Genomic DNA, 18,611 nt, shown 5'->3' with positions numbered 1-18,611 from the left:
CTATAGGGAGAGACGGGTCATATACAATACGTACAACAACCAAGAGGGAATAATAAGAGTGGACGATCAAGAACGAAGTGCTCGTATTAAGATGGGTGTAAGACAAGGCTGTAACCTTTCGCCTCTACTCTTCAATCTGTACATCGAGGAAGCAATGATGGAAATAAAAGAAAGGTTCAGGAGTGGAATTAAAATACAAGGTGAAAGGATATCAATGATACGATTCGCTGATGACATTGCTATCCTGAGTGAAAGTGAAGAAGAATTAAATGATCTGCTGAATGGAATGAACAGTCTAATGCGTACACAGTATGGTTTGAGAGTAACTCGGAGAAAGACGAAGGTAATGAGAAGTAGTAGAAATGAGAACAGCGAGAAACTTAACAACGGGATTGATGGTCACGAAGTCAATGAAGTTAAGGAATTCTGCTACCTAGGCAGTAAAATAACCAATGACGGACGGAGCAAGGAGGACATCAAAAGCAGACTCGCTATGGCAAAAAAGGCATTTCTGACCAAGAGAAGTCTACTAATATCAAATACCGGCCTTAATTTGAGGAAGAAATTTCTGAGGAGATACGTCTGGAGTACAGCATTGTATGGTAGTGAAACATGGACTGTGGGAAAACCGGAACAGAAGAGAATCGAAGCATTTGATATTTGGTGCTATAGACGAATGTTGAAAATTAGGTAGACTGATAAGGTAAGGAATGAGCAGGTTCTACGCAGAATCGGAGAGGAAAGGAATATGTGGAAAACACTGATAAGGAGAAGGGACAGGATGATAGGACATCTGCTAAGACATGGGGGAATGACTTCCATGGTACTAGAGGGATCTGTAGAGAGCAAAAACTGTAGAGGAAGACAGAGATTGGAATACGTCAAGCAAATAATTGAGGACGTAGGTTGCAAGTGCTACTCTGAGATGAAGAGGTTAGCACAGGAAAGGAATTCGTGGCGGGCCGCATCAAACCAGTCAGTAGACTGATGACAAAAAAAAAAAAAAAGACAGTAAACTTCTCTTGGCCAGGAATACCCTCTTTGGTTGTGTTGGTCTGCTTTTTATGCCGCCTTGCTTCGACCGTAATGGGCACTTTTGCTTCCCAGGTAGTAGAATTCCTTACCTTCGTCTATTTCTTGATTGCCAGTGCTGATGTTATATTTCTCGCTGCCCTTATTTCTGCTACATCTCACTGCCTTTGTCTTTTTGCAGTGTACTCTCAATTCATATTCTGTACTCATTAGACTGTTCATTCCATCCGACAGATCCTCAAATTCTTCTTCACATTCACTGAGAATAGCAATGTCATTAGCGAATCTTATCATTGATATCCTTTCACCCTGAATTTCTTACGCCACTATTGAAACTTCCATTTATTTCCGCTATTGCTTCTTCGATGTGCAGATCGAACAATAGTGCTGAAAGACTGCATCCCTCTCTTACACCCTTTTTAATCCGTGCATTTCGTTCTTGGTCTTCCAGTCTTATTGTTCACTCTTGGTTCTTGTACATACTGTGTATTACTCCTCTTTCTGTATAGCTTATCTAGTTGCTGTTAAGCTGTCCTTGTAATCTTTCGAATTGTGTAGGCCATATTTTTCCGGAGGTCTGACGTACGTCGCCAGTCTCACAGATTCTACACACCGACTTGAATAATCCTTTTGTTGCCACTTCCCGCAATTATTTTAGAAATTCCAGTGGAATGGCATCTACCCCCAGCGCTTTATTTGATCTCAAGCCTTCCAGAGCTCTTTTAAATACCGACTCTAATAGTGGATCAGCTATGTCATCCCCATCGACTCCAATTTCTTTTTCTGACCCGTCATAAGACAAGTCCTTCCTTCATAGAGGTCTTCAATGTACTCTTTCCACCTTCCTGCTCTCTCTTCTGCGCTTTAACACTGGATTTCCCGTTTCATTCTTAATATTACCACCCTTGCTTCCAGTTTCACTGAAGGTTGTTTTGACTTCTGTATACGCTTAGTCAGCCCTACTGATGATCACTCCTGTAATCAAGTAACTTTAACGAGGTCTGACACTTTTATGCAACACCGCCTCCAACTAGGCAATGTCTTCACAGTCTCATGTGGGACCTTCGTTTCCCTTCTTCACACGTCCATACTCATTAGTCCGCAACACTTGCATAGCAAAACAGGAAATAACCCTACCAGAATCCGACGCCCACACACGCCAACGGACTTAGTGAGCCTTCTAGGCTTTCCGTATCGGAAAAGTAACTTCGTTGATGACGAAAATTACAGGCTCAAGGCCACCGAAATAAAAAAATAACGCAAACTCTGTCCCACAGCGTTCACGACTTGCCACCTCAACTGCAAAGAGGGCTGCCGGCCGACTCATCGATTTCGCGAGCCTCAGACTGCTACAAAAATTAACCTTTAGGCATTCCAGCAGTCAGAATCAGGAGCAGAATGTAGCCGTTCTCACTGGCCGTTTCTCGTTTTCGCCAATAAAGCTTCTGCCACATATGTCGGCAAATACCGCCTAGCTGTCTCCGACTCCTACCCATTTAGGAGGATTAGGAAAACACTGGCCCATCAGCTTCACGCTGGTGAAAGCCTCTTTCACTCAAAAACTGACACCATTGTAGACAATAGCCAGAGGAATAGCACACGGACGTGGCCAGGAAATGAGACGGTATCATGGGACACCGGATCACTGTACTGGTAATGTAAGATAGCGTCTGACTCATCAATATGGTCCAAGACCGACAGTTCGAACAGTGTCTGCACCTTGGCCTCCACGATCACGTTACGTCAACCCTCTAAATTTTTCTGACTGGGGCCATCTCAAAAGCGAAATAATCTTAATGTGGTTGAAGAAATTGAGCAGCCATTTGTACAGTCTTACGAAGATTTACGAGGCGATCCGTGGCCATTTTTTAAAAAAAGAATTAGTAATTCATTGCATATCTAAGTGAAAACTTTGATCCAAATGTGAGGACGACGTCTGGGCACCTCCATTAACAGGTACAAGCGTACATTAAACTGTAACAGCTAACATGCTCAGGTAGTATTGTTTTTGTTGTGAATAGGCTTTATAGAGACGGTCATCTTCAAAAGCTGTATGAAATAAATTTAAGGCTGTTACGACACAACGCAATGAGCAGAAGAAAAATGACGTTCAAATCATTTAATAGACATTTGTGGTCGTGTCTTTTTTGCATAACGCACTTGAACGTAAGTACAATTACTGTTATTAATTAATTAAACATCTGCTCACGCAGACAACATAAAAACGTCTCGTCAGGCGATTACAGTGTCGCTGAGGGTGGCAGTAATTTGAAGCAGAGAACGGTCGACACGAAGTGTTCCGAATGGTGTCGACTTTTAATGATCGGTACTTGCTGCGCCGTTCCTACAGCTAGTCTATTGGAGGTTTATTACTTATTAATTTATATTAGTTACCAATTAATTATAAGATCGGTACACATCCGTCCGAGATGCCGCCTCACAAAGTCAGTATTGGCTCTCCGCCAAGAATATTGTTCCTTCGTTCAGTGACTAGTCGTTCGTGCCGCTGACGTCGATGGAAGTCTTCCAAGGTTCGTGATGTCTTCCGCTGGATCTTTGCATGCGTCAGCCTACAAAGAGTCGCTGCAGGATACTATTTGCTCTTTTGAGGACGTAACCATTAACGGCAACCTCTAACCGCATACAGTGTGACAATTGTTTAACTGTATGAAAAAAAACGTAAAATAGTTACAAACTACGGCGTGAACTCACCTTATTCAACATGTAAACGTCACTACAGATATTTGGATTTAGATTATGACCTGTTCGATGTGCCTGGCATCATTGGCAACGATGTGGAGCAGACGAATAGCGAAATTCTGCATGACACGCTAAACAGTCGGAAGATCGATGCAGTCGATGATCTCCTGAATGATTGTTTTCAGCTCACCAACGGTTCTGAGGTTATTGATGTGCACCTTGTTTTTAACACAGTCCCACAAAAAGGAGTCGCATGTTTTCATATCCGGAGAATATGGCGCCCAATCGAGGCTGTGACTTCCGGGTACCCCAGAGCCAGAATGCTGTCCCCAAAGAGCTCTTCCAGGACGTCAGACACTTTGCTGCTTCGATGGGGTCGAGCTCCGTCTTGCATGAACCACATCTTGTCGAAATCAGGGTCACTTTGAATAATGGAGATGAAATCACCTTCCAGAACCTTCACGTACCGTTCAGTAGTCACCGTGCCATCAATTAATATCACACCAATTACTCTGCGATTGGACATCGCACACCACACAGTCACCCGTTGAGGGTTAAGAGACTTCTTGATAGCGAAATGCCGATTCTCAGTTCCCCAAATGCACCAATTTTGCTTATTAGTGAACCCTTCCAACTGAAAGTGGGCCTTGACGCTAAACCAAACCATATTCACATCAAAGTCCTGTTCTTCAATTCTGTGGACAATAGTGTTGGCGAAACACAACCGCTATTCCGTGGCGCTGGGGCTGATTGGCTGATTGATTTGAATTTTGTATGGGAAGAGATGCAGGTCCTCAACAACAGTTTATCGCGGCGTTTCCCTGTTGATTTCCACCTGTCGTGCAGCTCATCTGATCAATTTCTTGGGGCTGATTTGAAACACAGCGCGTGTCTTCTCAATGTTTTCAGCCGTTTTCGCCCTTTTTGGACGACCGACATTGCCAACACACTCATCACGAACATTACCCGTTCCCTCAAAATTGCCAATAAAATTCTTGATTGTTAGCACACTTGGACCCGTTGTCTTCAGCTTGAATTCGGTCGCAAACTTCCTTTGAGCCGTAGCTCGCACAGCAGCCCTTCACAAGCGTTATACGCTCAGGCGCGCTGTATCGTGACATTTTCACTTGCAAATGACCGGTAACAACAAGGCGCATGCGCTTGCGTATGCTCATTCCCATCATGCGCCGCGGCCAACGGTGCAGTTTGAACGTCGTAGCGCAAACGATTTTATTTCATATATTTCAATAATTGTCACCATATATACAGCACCACCTGTAGGTCCTGCGGCGAGTGATGGAGATTCGGGATCGTGCACTAGTGCCCACTTGCAAGCCAGCCTAGCCTCAGGAGTTGCGCGATGCAGAGCCGTGTACGGACGGAGTAAACATCGGCAATCCCACAGTTTTTATTGTTAAGCTAGACCATAAGTGAAATTTGAGCCGAATTAGATGGGAACCTAAACGAATAATTTACATTTCAAATACATTTGTACTAATAGTACAATATTTTATACTGTAGCGCATAACAACTTTCTCGCAATTCGAGACTTGGAATAAAAAAGGTTTTAAGTGCCACAATAAGGAATTTTCGGGTTTTGTGTGAAATGGGATTGCATGCCAAGCCCACTAACATATATAAGGCACGAATTGCCACGAATGAAAATGTAGTACCAAATGCAATCAACAGACGGTATGTGGTTTAACGGCCACTGAAGAGCTCTATTCTCCGCGCACTTACTCGTTACTGTGGGCAGCAGGTGTTTGTAAGGCTTTGAGAAGAAAGAAACGACAAATTAATGGAGAAGGTCCTGTGGCAGCAATGAGGTAAAAGCTGAAAATAAATACATAAAGTAATGAAAGTGTATGTGCAAAAAATGCTCGTCCATAACTGAAGAGAATGTACTGTTCCAGAAGATTTAAAGTACATGATACTGTAATAAAGACAAATATAGCCATGTATCGTCAGTAACACGAATGCATCTGACGTCTTAGATCTCAGCAAAGTTGCAGATTGTAATATAAACACAGAAAATCTAAACAAATCCAAAACTCAGTGGCTATGGTTGAACAAAGATAAGCCTCATGAAACTAATTTCCTTTGTAAACGAGCTCCGTACTACGCTAAACTTGCAAATAAAATACATTAATGGTGCAATTATGACCATGAATTACCTAGTATACTCAAATTCATGATTTTGGAAATTAGAGTACTTTTTATTTCACGTCTTCAGTTATCTCGAAGACGGCTGGTTTACGGAGCCAAGTTTACACGAACTTTCTGCTTCTGTATCTTATACTTTCACTCGTGTCAGTTTTCGCTATGAATTATTATAATCATATATATTTGATTATAAGAATTCAGAAATTTAAGTACTATGACGTGCAAACTAACAAATTTTTCCGTTTTTCAGTTTCTGTCTGATAATTTCAAATGTTTTTTGTGCAACGAATTTTATATATATATATATATATATATATATATATATTTTTTTTTTTTTTTTTTTTTTTTTTTGTATGTTCACATGATATAATCCAGCAGCAATGTGCACCATGAAGACTTTAATCTTGATCATCGATATTCCTTGGTTTTTATCTCGAAACAATGTTCTAGTGTATCTTCTACTTCGAACAAGTATTCTAATACACATGGGTATTATACGCTTCTGCGTTACCGGCAAGATGATGATAAGCTCTGTTTGACTGCGTCAATTTTTCCTCAACGTTGATTCGTAGGTATATGATTAAATGAAGCAATTGACTTACAATTACTCTTTTTATAAGGGGTGATCAAAAAGTTTCCATCTGAGTGCGTTGCTGCAGCGTATATGCAACCCAGCGCGACTCTTATGCGGGTATATAATCACCGACATATAGGCAAGGGCCGGCCGTGGTGGCCGAGCGGTTCTAGGCGCTACAGTCTGGAACCGAGCGACCGTTACGGTCGCTCGTTCGAATCTTGCCTCGGGCATGGATGTGTGTGATGTCCTTCGGTTGGTTAGGTTTAAGTAGTTCTAAGTTCTAGGGGACTGATGACCTCAGATGTTAAGTCCCATAGTGCTCAGAGCCACTCCATAGGCAAGAGGTTAGTGTAGCGTCCGAAAGGAAACTTTCTGGTCGCCCCTTATACTTAAAACTAATATATCCACTTTGTTTTAAGGCATCAACTGTTACCATACAACATTGCCGCTGATTGAACCTCGTCATTTCACTGCGTTGGTCACTTTGTTGGAGTTTGTTAGGTAAATTGCTTATTCAATAGCCACGCGGAACTTGTGCTCTCGGTATTCTATCTAAAACTATTATCATCTCAGTATTTCTGCAGCTCTCCCAGGTGATTTGCAATTGTTTAATCTCATGTTCATCACTCTCTAGGCCCTAGGGCCGCTCTGTTATGTTCGAGGCTTCAGAGTCAAGACGACGTTTCTAATAAATTGGATATTTTGACTTACCTGCTTTACCACCGTCTTTATGTTAAATCTGGGAAATTATTAAATGAATGCAAACACAGTACGAGAATCATGTCATAATACGATAATCAGAAATGTGAATTTGGTGGTAGCATTGATAAGTGTTTCTACTGTTGCAAATTTTCTTTTACCTTTACCTCAAAACTTGTACTTTATAGATACGTCTTTATGGCTCGAAGTCCCCGTGTTGTAAACACTACGTTGGCGTCCCCTCAGCCGTTTAGCCTACGTCGCACGCTATGCTTTTCACCGATTGCACCACAGTGTTTCGCGTGATTTTCCGATGACTGCAATACTCTTAAAAAGAATTCCCTTTTCTCTCCGGTGCTTTTTATCACCAGATTGCTACATATTCACAAAAAGGGACAAAGTTCATGGTAAACTTAAATATTCATTTATATGCACAGAAGTTTTAATTATTTGTTAATTAATTAAAATGTGAGATGATATCACGTGCACCCGGAGCTATTTTCACATTACGGTACGCTTGGTGTACGTCCCAGATTGCCCTTATACTTTCCTCTGGGTCGAGTACTCGATTACTGCTAGAGTGTGAGTTCCGTTAGGGAAGAGGGCGCGACAGCAGGGCGTTCACTGTGCACTGGAGGGGGGTGGAGGGGGGGTGTGCGGGAGGAGCGCACAATTTATCAATTTATGCTGTAGACCAGCGGTTCCCAACAAGGGGTAATTACCCCACCTGAGGGCTACAATAAACTTTTCTGAGAGGTAAAATATAAACGATATGATTCTGTTACAGTCTCAAAACTAAATTATTTTCAGAAGCTCATTCCTGTTATCACAGCCTTTTAAGATTCTAATACTGATCATATAAACTACCAATAATTACTTTTTCTCAATTAGTAGCATTAATGCAGTGGAGGTTACAGCTTCCTCACGTAGTTCACCCACTACACACATATATAATCGTTTGTCCCGTACGTCGCTGATTATAAAAGTGAGACACATACGTAACAAACGCCAAATATCTCAAGAAAATTTCTCCAAGTTGTATATAATATCTGCAGTAGTCCAGGAACTGCTTCATTGCTCGCTTTGAGACAGACAGATGAATTAATTGACAGCACTGCACAGCAGTAACTACATAAGGGCTACTACAGTGCTCTACTCAGTATTATTATTATTATACTCATGCTCATAAATTAAGAATAATGGCAGACTGTGGTGCCACATATCGTGGCACTACACAAAACTGGCGCTAATAGCATAGGCACATAGGGAACACACACGACACAGAGCTGTAAGCCCACGGTTTTGGTGATAAGTTGAGAAAACCGTCCCGAAACACATGTGCTACAGAACGCCACTGTCTCCTGCACATGTACCCCGACATCAATATGGGATGTGATCACCATGCACACGTACACAGGCCGCGCAACGGGTTGGCATACTCTGGATCAGGTGGTCGAGCAGCTGCTGGGGTATAGCCTCCCATTCTTGCACCAGTGCCAGTCGGAGCTCCTGAAGTGTCGCAGGGCAGCGATACGTCGACCTAGAGCGTCCCAGATGTGCTCGATGGGGTTTAGGACTGGAGAACAGGCAGCCACTCCATTCGCCTGATATCTCCGGTTTCAAGGTACTCCTCCACGATGGCAGCTCGGTGGGGCCGTGCGTTATCATCCATCAGGAGGAAGGTTAGACTCACTGCACCCCTGAAAAGGCGGACCTACTGGTGCAAAATGACGTCCCGATACACCTGGCCTGTTACAGTTCCTCTGTCAAAGAGATGCAGGGATGTACGTGCACCAATCATAATCCCACCCCACACCATCAAACCACGACTTCCATACAGGTCCCTTTCAAGGACATTAACGGGTTGGTATCTAGTTCCTGGTTCAAGCCGGATGAAAACCCGGCGAGAATGACAGTTCAGACTATACCTGGACTCGTTTGTGAACATAACCTAGGACCACTGTTCCAATGACCATGTACTGTTTCCTTGACACCAGGCTTTACGGGCTCTCCTGTGACCAGGGTCAGTGGAATGCACCTTACAAGTCTGTAGACAGTGTGTCTGGAGACAACTGTTCCAGTGGCTGCAGTAAGGTCCCGAGGGAGGCTACGTGTAGTACTCCGTGGCCGTCTGCGGGCACTGATGGTGAGATATCGGTCTTGTTGTGAAGTTGTACACTGTGGATGTCCCGTACTGTAGCGCCTGGACACGTTTCCTATCTGCTGGAATCGTTGCCATAATTTTGAGATCACACTTTGTGACACAAGGAGGGCCCGTGCTACGACCTGCTGTGTTTGACCAGTCTCCAGTCGCCCTAGTACTTTACCCCCCATAGCGTCATCAATATGTGTTCTTTGAGCCATTTTCAATACACACTCACCATTAGCACGTCTGAACACGTCTGCACACTTACTCGCTGCACCGTACTCTGACACGCACCAACACACCTCTGAGTTTGTGGACTGCTGCCAGCGTCACCGTGCGACGACCGCAGGTCAAATGCACCGCATGGTCATACCCCTAGGTGATTTAAACCCACAAACCACCCACCAGAGCGTTGTTTCACCATATATCAGCATTATCCTTAATTTACGAGCATGAGTGTATTAGGATGGGTTGAAGTCTTCCAATTTCTGCAATTTCAGATGTAAGGAGTACAGCAATCAATTTATGAACAGTAAGTGTAGTGCACACTCTGAACTTGTCTGATTTTAAATGGGGTTGCAGTGTACAGGTCAAGCTAGTGCAGGAACGAAGAGGAGTAGTGCAGGGGAAGCACGTTTTGCGACAAGTGTGTACCCTCACTGTGGGGAGGAGGAGTTGTGGGTAGCGATGCAACACGAACTCCTTCATCATTGTAACACCCGCCCTCCCCCATCCTCCCCTCTCCCACACACACACATACACACCCACACAAACTACGTGTTATTTATATTTCATCATTTTAAAAATAAAAATGTTCCAAGAAAAGTCTTTCATTCTACAGTTTAGTTAGGTGATAATGTGGCAGAGGGGTGGAGGAGGAGGGGGTATTAGCTAATGTCTGACTGTGCTCAGGGGTGCACTCACTGCCGTAGCCGACCGGGCAGTCGGCACGCCGCAGCCGCAGCGACCACTGTGCGCAAACGCGCGGCCGCTTTCGCCGCCGTGCCGCTGCTGCTCTTATTGCCACGCCCACACGGAGCGCCGCCACCCACCCACGACTCTGCGCTACTGCACGCCGACTGGGGTCGTGAGGTCAGACCCGCGCCCGTCGCGTAGAAAGTGCTGCCCTGCTGGCGGCCACCGGGCGATGCGATAAGGCTCCAGCCGCTGCTAATGACTTCCGCTTCACCGCCCTGTGCACAGGCCTGCGTGCCTCGCCTCGTCGGTTGCTCAGCCGTCTAGTCTTCCACAACAGCAAAAACAATTTTACGGGCTGTCCACAAATTATCTTTACAAATTAAGACTTAAATACCTTCAAAACTATACTAGATATGAAACTTCCTGGCAGATTAAAACTTTGTGCCGGACCGAGACTCGAACTCGGGACCTTTGCCTTTCGTGGGCAAGTGCTCTACCGACTGAGCTACCCAAGCACGACTCACGACCGGTCCTCACAGCTTCACTTCTGCCAGTACCTCGTCTCCTACCTTCCAAACTTTACAGAAGCTCTCCTGCGAACCTTGCAGAACTAGCACTCCTGAAAGACAGGATATTGCGGAGACATGGCTTACCCACAGCCTAGAGGATGTTTCCAGAATGAGATTTTCACTCTGCAGCGGAGTGTGCGCTGATAGGAAACTTCCAGTCTGGAAGGTAGGAGACGAGGTACTGGTAGAAGTAAAGCTGTGAGGACGGGGCGTGAGTCGTGTTTGGGTAGCTCAGTTGGTAGAGCATTTGCCCGCGAAAGGCAAAGGTCCCGAGTTCGAGTCTCGGCTCGGTACACAGTTTTCATCTGCCAGGAAGTTTCATATCAGCGCACACTCCACTGCAGAGTGAAAAACTCATTCTATACTACATATTGTCAAATGGTTTTCGACATGGGCAGGCCGCTGTGGCCGAGCAGTTCTAGGCGCTTCAGTCGGGAATCGCGCTGCTGCTACGGTCGCAGGTTTTAATCCTGCCTCAGGCATGGATGTGTGTGATGTCCTTGGGTTAGTTAGGTTTAACTAGTTCTAGGTCTAGGGGACTGATGACCTCAGATGTTAAATCCCATAGTGCTTAGAGCCATTTGAACCTTTTTTTTTAACATGTGATAAGTTTTGTTTCCTCGTTCGTACCCACCAATGTTTGCTCCGTTAGTGACACGGATAATGTCTAGGCGGAATTCCATTCCTCTCCACATACGATTCATGATCCCCACAGTGACATGTTCGAATGCTCTGCGAATGCATGCCTTCAAGTCCAGCTGGTCTCCAACCTTCGTCCGGTACACCAGATCCTTTACAAAAACTCACAGAAAAGAAGTCTAGAGGTGTCAGGTCAGGGGACTTTGGCGGCTATCGAATTGAACCACCTCGTCCAGTCCTCCTTCCCGGAAACTTTTCATCTAGGAATTGACGGACATTTGGAGCGGTGCCCCATCCTCGTGGAATATGACATCAAGTTGCAGTGTTCCAATTGCGGCACAGCATACTCTTGTAATATGTCTAGGTAAACACCACTGTTGACGGCAGACTCCATGAAAAAGAAAAGACCGATGATGGAATTGTGCATCAGTCCACACCAAACATTGGTCTTGAGAGTGTCTCTTTCCATTTCACGTGTAATACGAGGGTGCTGTGCACCACATATACGAACATTATGACGATTTAGTTTGCCGAATACATGAAACGTTGCCTCATAGGAGAAACAAATATTTCCCAAAAAGTCGTTTTCTGGTCATTCTTGCATAGTATACCCACTGTAAACTGTTCACGCTAAGGTTTGTCCGTAAGCTTTCATGCCTGAAGCAATTGCACTTCGCAGGCATGCAGTTGTAAGCCTTATACAAGACATTGTCCACGTTGACCATCTCGTTTCCCACTCTCCGGCCGTCTTACACACCGATTACGTCGGATTCCTTGTAAACACCTGCCTGACATTGAAGTATTGAAGTCAATGTAAAAGATTGGGCACACGACAAATAAGAGGTTGGGCTGAGTCGGAAAATTACTTAATTTATTCATAAAAAAACTCATCAAAGAACATTCATTATAAAGTCACTCATAAAGAATGGGATGTAATTTTTAATATGATCCCGGCATTGTTCACGGAAATCAAATATTAAAATAAAGCAAAGAGTGCGTGGAAACTTTGCATAAGAGCAGCTTGCAGTAACATTCCTAAAACAAGATCTATTCTAAAGCATTTGTTTAAAATAAAAAGGGACCACTAATTATTGGACCTGGAAACGCTATGGATGGGCTAACAAGGAAAACTACAAGGTAAATGAAGTAGGTAACTGAGGCGTAACATCGGTACACTGGATAAGATTTGAGGCAAAATTATTTATTCCTTAAAACATTGATGTAATGCATCTATAGAACTGCTGTTGCCTGGTATGGCGTTTCACAACAGACTCGTGTGCCCACGTGGTTCGCGGAGACACAGCTTCTACGTACTATGGCCAAATTTTAGTAACATCAAACCACACAATCGTGAACAATTAACGTTTTACGGAGGACACACGATAATGACAGAGGGCCAAAAAACTCTAATATTAACCCATGTGGATGGTTTCCACCGGAGATAAAGTAATGAGAAAAAGAAAATTCACAAAGAGGCAAAAATTATGAAGGTTAGGAAAAGATTAGAATGTATACAGACGCAGTTGCAGGCACACAAACATTCACACTGAACCGAGGGCCCTTCAACATATGCAACACCTTTGTGCTACGTTCTTCTTACGGATCAAAGTCTGCATTAGGAATCAAACTGAAAGTCTGCAAAAGCCTTGCATTCCCTGCTGCGACCCAACAATACAGTTTTTATAAGATGAAACGCGAGGCCAAAAACTAACAGCTCCTCTCTCTCAATGAGACAACGCGCCACGCGGTTAAGTCAACTTACCCTGCTTCGAAGAGACCTCGGCTGCATACCCTCGGCGAGCTGGAAGCAGACTGCCCGTCTCACACCCTCCAACGTCTCCCATGCGACCCCGCGGCCAGGAAAACCTAGAGATGAGGCTTCCCCACCAACCTAACACCGGTAACTTTCACACAAGGGGAGCAAACCTCTTTGCCTACCTGAAAACTACGAGGGTTGGACATTCTGTAAGACTACCGCTGATTCTCTGCAGCAGACCAATGTATAACAAATTCAACTAAATACTTAGGGATTACAATTACAAATAACCCAAACTGGAACGATCACATGGACAATATTGTGGTAGAGCAAACCAAAGACTGCGATTCATTGGCAGAACACTTAGAAGGTGCAACAGGTCTCCTAAAGAGACTTCCTACACCACGCTTGTTCGCCCTGTTCTGGAGTATTCCTGTGCGGTGTGGGATCCGCATCAAGTGGGACTGACGGATGACATCGAAAAAGTACAAAAAAGGGCAGCTCGTTTTGTATTATCGCGAAATAAGGGAGACAGTGTCACTGACATGATACGTGGATATGCGTTGCAATCATTAAAACAAAGGCGTTTTTCGTTGCGACGGGATCTTCTCATGAAATTTCAATCACCAGTCTTCTCCTCCGATTGCGAAAATATTCTGTTGGCACCCACCTACATAAGGAGAAATGATCATCACGATAAAATAAGAGAAATCAGGGCTCGCACAGAAAAATTTAAGTGCTCGTTTTTCCCGCGTACCGTTCGAGAGTGGAACGGTAGAGAGACAGCTTGAAGGTGGTTCATAGAACCCTCTGCCAAGCACTTTACTGTGAATAGCAGAGTAATCACGTAGATGTAGACCCACATCCATTCACTCACGCATGCCAGAGAGTTCTGTATCACTGGAAAGCAAATAAAATGATAATAAAAGGGGACTACAGGACCCTCTCATGATACATCAGTTGGGCGGCGCACAGTGATGGTCATAGTGACAGTATTTGGCGTGTTTTTTTTTTTAAGTAATAGAAACTATGAGATATTTTTAGTGGATTTTCTGGTGTGTCTGCGACTTGATATATATATATATATATAGCGGGTTATTTAGGCGAAGAGTATCCGCGTGTTATAGGATCCGAGTATATATATATTATTATTATTATACAAATTTGGCCGTTAAAGACCGTGAAAACAGTTATTTCTTGCGCTTCTGGGAAGTCTTTCTCTCAGTCCACACTTCTTTCATTCTTGCGCTGAACGCGGCTTTTCTCTCTTCAGACCATTTAGTTCCACAAGTCTTCTTAATTTTCACACCGAAACCCGTGAATGAATTCAGTTTTTTTCTAAAAAGGTTTCTGCTAAATATTGTTTCCTGATCTATGTCCATTTCTTTTAGATCTCTTTCTGTGTTGATAAACCATAAATTTTTATTTTTTAGATTTGCGATGTACGAAAATATTTGTTTTGTAAGCCTATTCGGGTTCATCCTCATGATGTGAGCATAAAAGGAGCATCTTCTTTTTCTAATTTCGTCTGCAATTTTGCTGCACTTCGTATACACTTCTTTGTTGCTTTTTAGTCTGTATACAGGCTTGCCTTGATCATCTGTTATTTTCCTGTGTCCAAGAATTGTCCTCACAATTCTTCTTTCACGATTTTCTATCTGATCTGCGTATGGAAAATTTGCCAGTGTTTCTGATGCATATAGTATCTACGGCCTAATGACAGTCTGGTAGTGTCTGAGTTTAATGTTTTTGGATATACATTTTTTTGAATACATTTGTCTGCTGTAGTGAGTTGCTGTCTCTAGTTTTTATATTCTAGCCCTGCAGGCTGGATGACCTTTTGCCACAGGCTGAATTAGTTCACCAAGATATTTAAAATGTTTAGATACCTGTATTTTCCCGTATTTCGTAGTTATTTTCTTTGGTGGGTTTTTGATATTTGTAATGATTTCTGTCTTTTCAAATGAAATTTGCAAGCCTGCTTTTTCAGCAGTTTCTTTAAGTAATTCTATTTGTTTTATTGTGTCTTTTTGTGTGTAAGCTAAACAGGCGAGATCGTCAGCGAAGGCAAAACAGTTGGTTTCAATGGCTTTGTAGCACTTCCCTCCAATTTGGACTTTCTCAACTCCATGTTTTTGCGTGAGTTTTCTCCATTCTGCTATGACTTTATCCAGAACACAGTTGAAGAGTACCGGGGACAGCGCATCTCCTTGTCTGACGCCGGTTTTGACCTCGAAATGCTGTGAAATTTCTCCTTGGAATTTTACTTTTGATGTTGTATTTGTTAATGTTTCTTTGATTATGGTGATTGTTGTTTCATCTATTTCATATTCTCGAAGTGTTTTGATGAGTGTGTCCCTATCAATTGAGTCATAAGCTTTTTTTAAATCAATGGATGTTATGAAATATTTCTTGCTCCTTGTAGATAAATAGTTCATTGTTGTTTTGAGGTTAAAAATTTGTTCGGCGCAGGATCTTCCTGGTCTGAAGCCAGCTTGATATTCTCCAAGTTTTCCCTCTATAATTGGTGATACACGATTGAGCAGGGCTTTTGATAGAATTTTGTATGGAACTGGGAGAAGCGATATTCCACGATAGTTGTTAACATCCCTTTTGTCACCTTTTTTAAACAAAGGGTGAATTAGGGCATTTTTCCAGTGACTTGGGATTTTCTTGGTTTTCCATAGTTGTTCAAGTTCTTTGTGTAGTGCTTCTACTGATGTTTCTCCCCCAAGCTTGAGCATTTCTGCTGTAATTGTGTCTTCTCCACACGCTTTCCTGTTTTTGAGATTTTTGATTATGTTTGTGATTTCCTCTCGTGTCGGAGGTGTTGAATGTGTTGGTAATGTTTCTGGTTGCGTAAAACTGAGAGTCTGGATGGGTGTTTGGCAGTTTAGGAGTGTCTCAAAATATTCAGCCAGGATTTCACAGTTTTCAGTATTGTTGGTGGCGAGAGTCTTATTATTTCTCATAAGGCTTAGGCAAGGGGACTGGTATCCTCGGAGTTTCTGGTTGAATGTTTTGTACCAAGCTGCCATGTTGCATTTCTTGAAATTCTCTTCGATTGAGTCCAGTTGTTGTTTTTCATATTGTCTTTTGGTGTTGCGAATAGTTTTCGAGGCATTCTTTCTGGCTTGCTTAAATTCATCAAAGTTGTTTTCAGTTTTATGTGAGTTCCACTTTTTCCAGGCTTTAAGTCATTCATGCAGAACTTCATTACAGTTGCTGTCCCCCCACGGGTGTCTCGGTTTGCTCTTTTTTGGAAAGGTTGTTTCTGTTGCCTCAATCAAGTTGTTCTGAAATTCTTGGAGGTTTTGTGAAGGGGAGTTTTTTCTGAAAATCCTTGAGGTTAGAGTTGGACTTAAGGTTGTAATTTCTCAGGGTTGTAAGATCAAAATTTATTTTATTTCTGTTTTTATATTCACCGTTTCTGCTTTTCTGTTTGTTTTGTGGGATCAGTTTAGTTTTTATTTTCGTGAGATAGTGATCGGAGTCGAGGTTTAGAGATTTTCGGACACGTGTGTTATAATATTTCTTTTTCACATTTGGAGGAGATGGCAACGTGATCTATTTGAAATTCTCCGATACTCTTTATCGGAGATACCCAGGTTTTTTGTTTTCTGGGAAGATGTTTAAAACGTGTTGACATTAGCTTGAGTTTAAACTGCTTACAGAGCATAATTAACCTTTCTCCATTTTTGTTGGTTCGTTTGTGTGCGGGAAAGTTGCCGACAATATCGCAGAATTTCTTTTCTTTTCCAATCTGAGCGTTAAAATCTCCTAGAAGTATTTTTGCATTGTTTTCAGGGATTTCTGATATATGATCCTTAAGGTTTTCCCAGATTTCATCTGTTTCTTCCCTATTTTTAGCATTATTTTTGTCATTTGTGGGAGCATGAACATTGATTAATGTGTATTGTTTATTTGCACATCGAAAAGTGAGGAAAGATGTTCTCGATGATGTTGACCAAAAATGTTCGACAGAGTTCAGAATTTTTGTGTTTACAGCAAAAGCTGTGCCAAGCTGAGGGCATTTCTTCATTACAATTTTCCCAGGCTTTCCTTTAAATATTATGAATTTGTTTGATTCAAATGTGTTTTCATCAGTGAAGCGAGTTTCTTGTAGCGCCACAATTTGTATATCTTCCGTGTGTAACTGGTCTGTAAGGTGCTTAAGTTTTCCCACTTTGAGAAGCGAGTTTATGTTGAGAGTTGCTATGTTGAAGATTTTTCTGGGTTTAATCTTGTTGGATTTGCATGGTGTTGCAGACTCCCCAGAATCCATGGGTCTGCTTGCGTCGTTGCCGACGGTGGATTGGCCACCTGGGGTAGTTTCGTTATTGAAAGACATTTCCATCATGCGTTAAGATTGTAACTGTTGAAATTCTTCAAAGTTGGGGAGATTACTTGCGTAACCTACCAGGAATACGACTAACGTTGTTAGCGTTAGAAGGTTTTCTTGAAACAGCCGCCTCTAACATGAGGAACAGACGCTGCCCACAAGCCACCCAATCTGGGTACAGACGCTTGCAGTTATAGATTTTTGGTTCCTCCGCTCTCTCAGCCGTTGGGAGTTAAAAATTCCTCATCCGCCTATGAGACCGTTGACCAGTTTTCACCCGTAACCCTAGGCAGGGGCCCTCACAGGGTGCTACCATCCGGAGCCAGATGGACCCAGGTTTTTTTACGAGGTTGTTACTCCTCCCCCTCCTCCTCCCTCATCACTTGTAAGATGAGGATCCGGGCTTGGGACCGGCAATGGCGGAGTTCGAGTGTATATATATATATATATATATATATATATATATATATATATATATATATATATATATTTTAGCGGGTTATTTAGGCGAAGAGTATCCGCGTGTTATAGGATCCGAGTAGTGCAATTTCTTCCTATTTACACCTCACCCCCTCAATCCATCGTCCAGTATCACCATCCCAACACCATTATGTTCAAATGGCTCTGATCACTATGCGATTTAATTTCTGAGGTCATCAGTCCCCTAGAACTTAGAACTACTTAAACCTAACTAACCTAAGGACGTCACACACATCCATGCCCGAAGCAGGATTCGAACCTGGGACCGTAGCGGTCGCTCGGCTCCAGACTGTAGCGCCTAGAACCACACGGCCACTGCCGTCGGCACACCATTAGGTAACGTGAAATTGACCATTATACGTCACAAGAGGCGGACCAGCCAATGTAAAAGGACGCGGGAGGTACTGTGATGCCAGTAGAGAAGCAGTAACAGCTTAGTGGATACACTTGGAGAACTCAGTAACATCGAACATAGAGGAATCATTGCACGTCACGTAAAAAATCCATTAGGGACTAGTCGGCTGTTGGTGATATGACTGTGAAGTGGAAATGCCAAGAAAAAATGGCAGCTAAATCAAGACCATCCAGAC

At 43.0% G+C, this 18,611-nt stretch overlaps 1 protein-coding gene and 1 non-coding gene across 2 annotated transcripts in view; both read left to right on the top strand.

Annotated features, from left to right (window-relative positions):
• The window catches only part of LOC124798137, a 643,772-nt gene that overhangs the window by 432,898 nt on the left and 192,263 nt on the right, over positions 1 to 18,611 (top strand). The window lies entirely within an intron of this gene.
• Positions 11,025 to 11,099, top strand: Trnas-cga. The gene has a single exon. It is a non-coding gene; the product is annotated as a tRNA-Ser (tRNA).

The sequence above is a fragment of the Schistocerca piceifrons genome, chromosome 5, assembly GCF_021461385.2.
Source record: "Schistocerca piceifrons isolate TAMUIC-IGC-003096 chromosome 5, iqSchPice1.1, whole genome shotgun sequence".
NCBI lineage: Eukaryota > Metazoa > Arthropoda > Insecta > Orthoptera > Acrididae > Schistocerca > Schistocerca piceifrons.
Note: the sequence above shows the minus strand (reverse complement) of the source record. Positions and strands in the feature narration are given on the sequence as shown.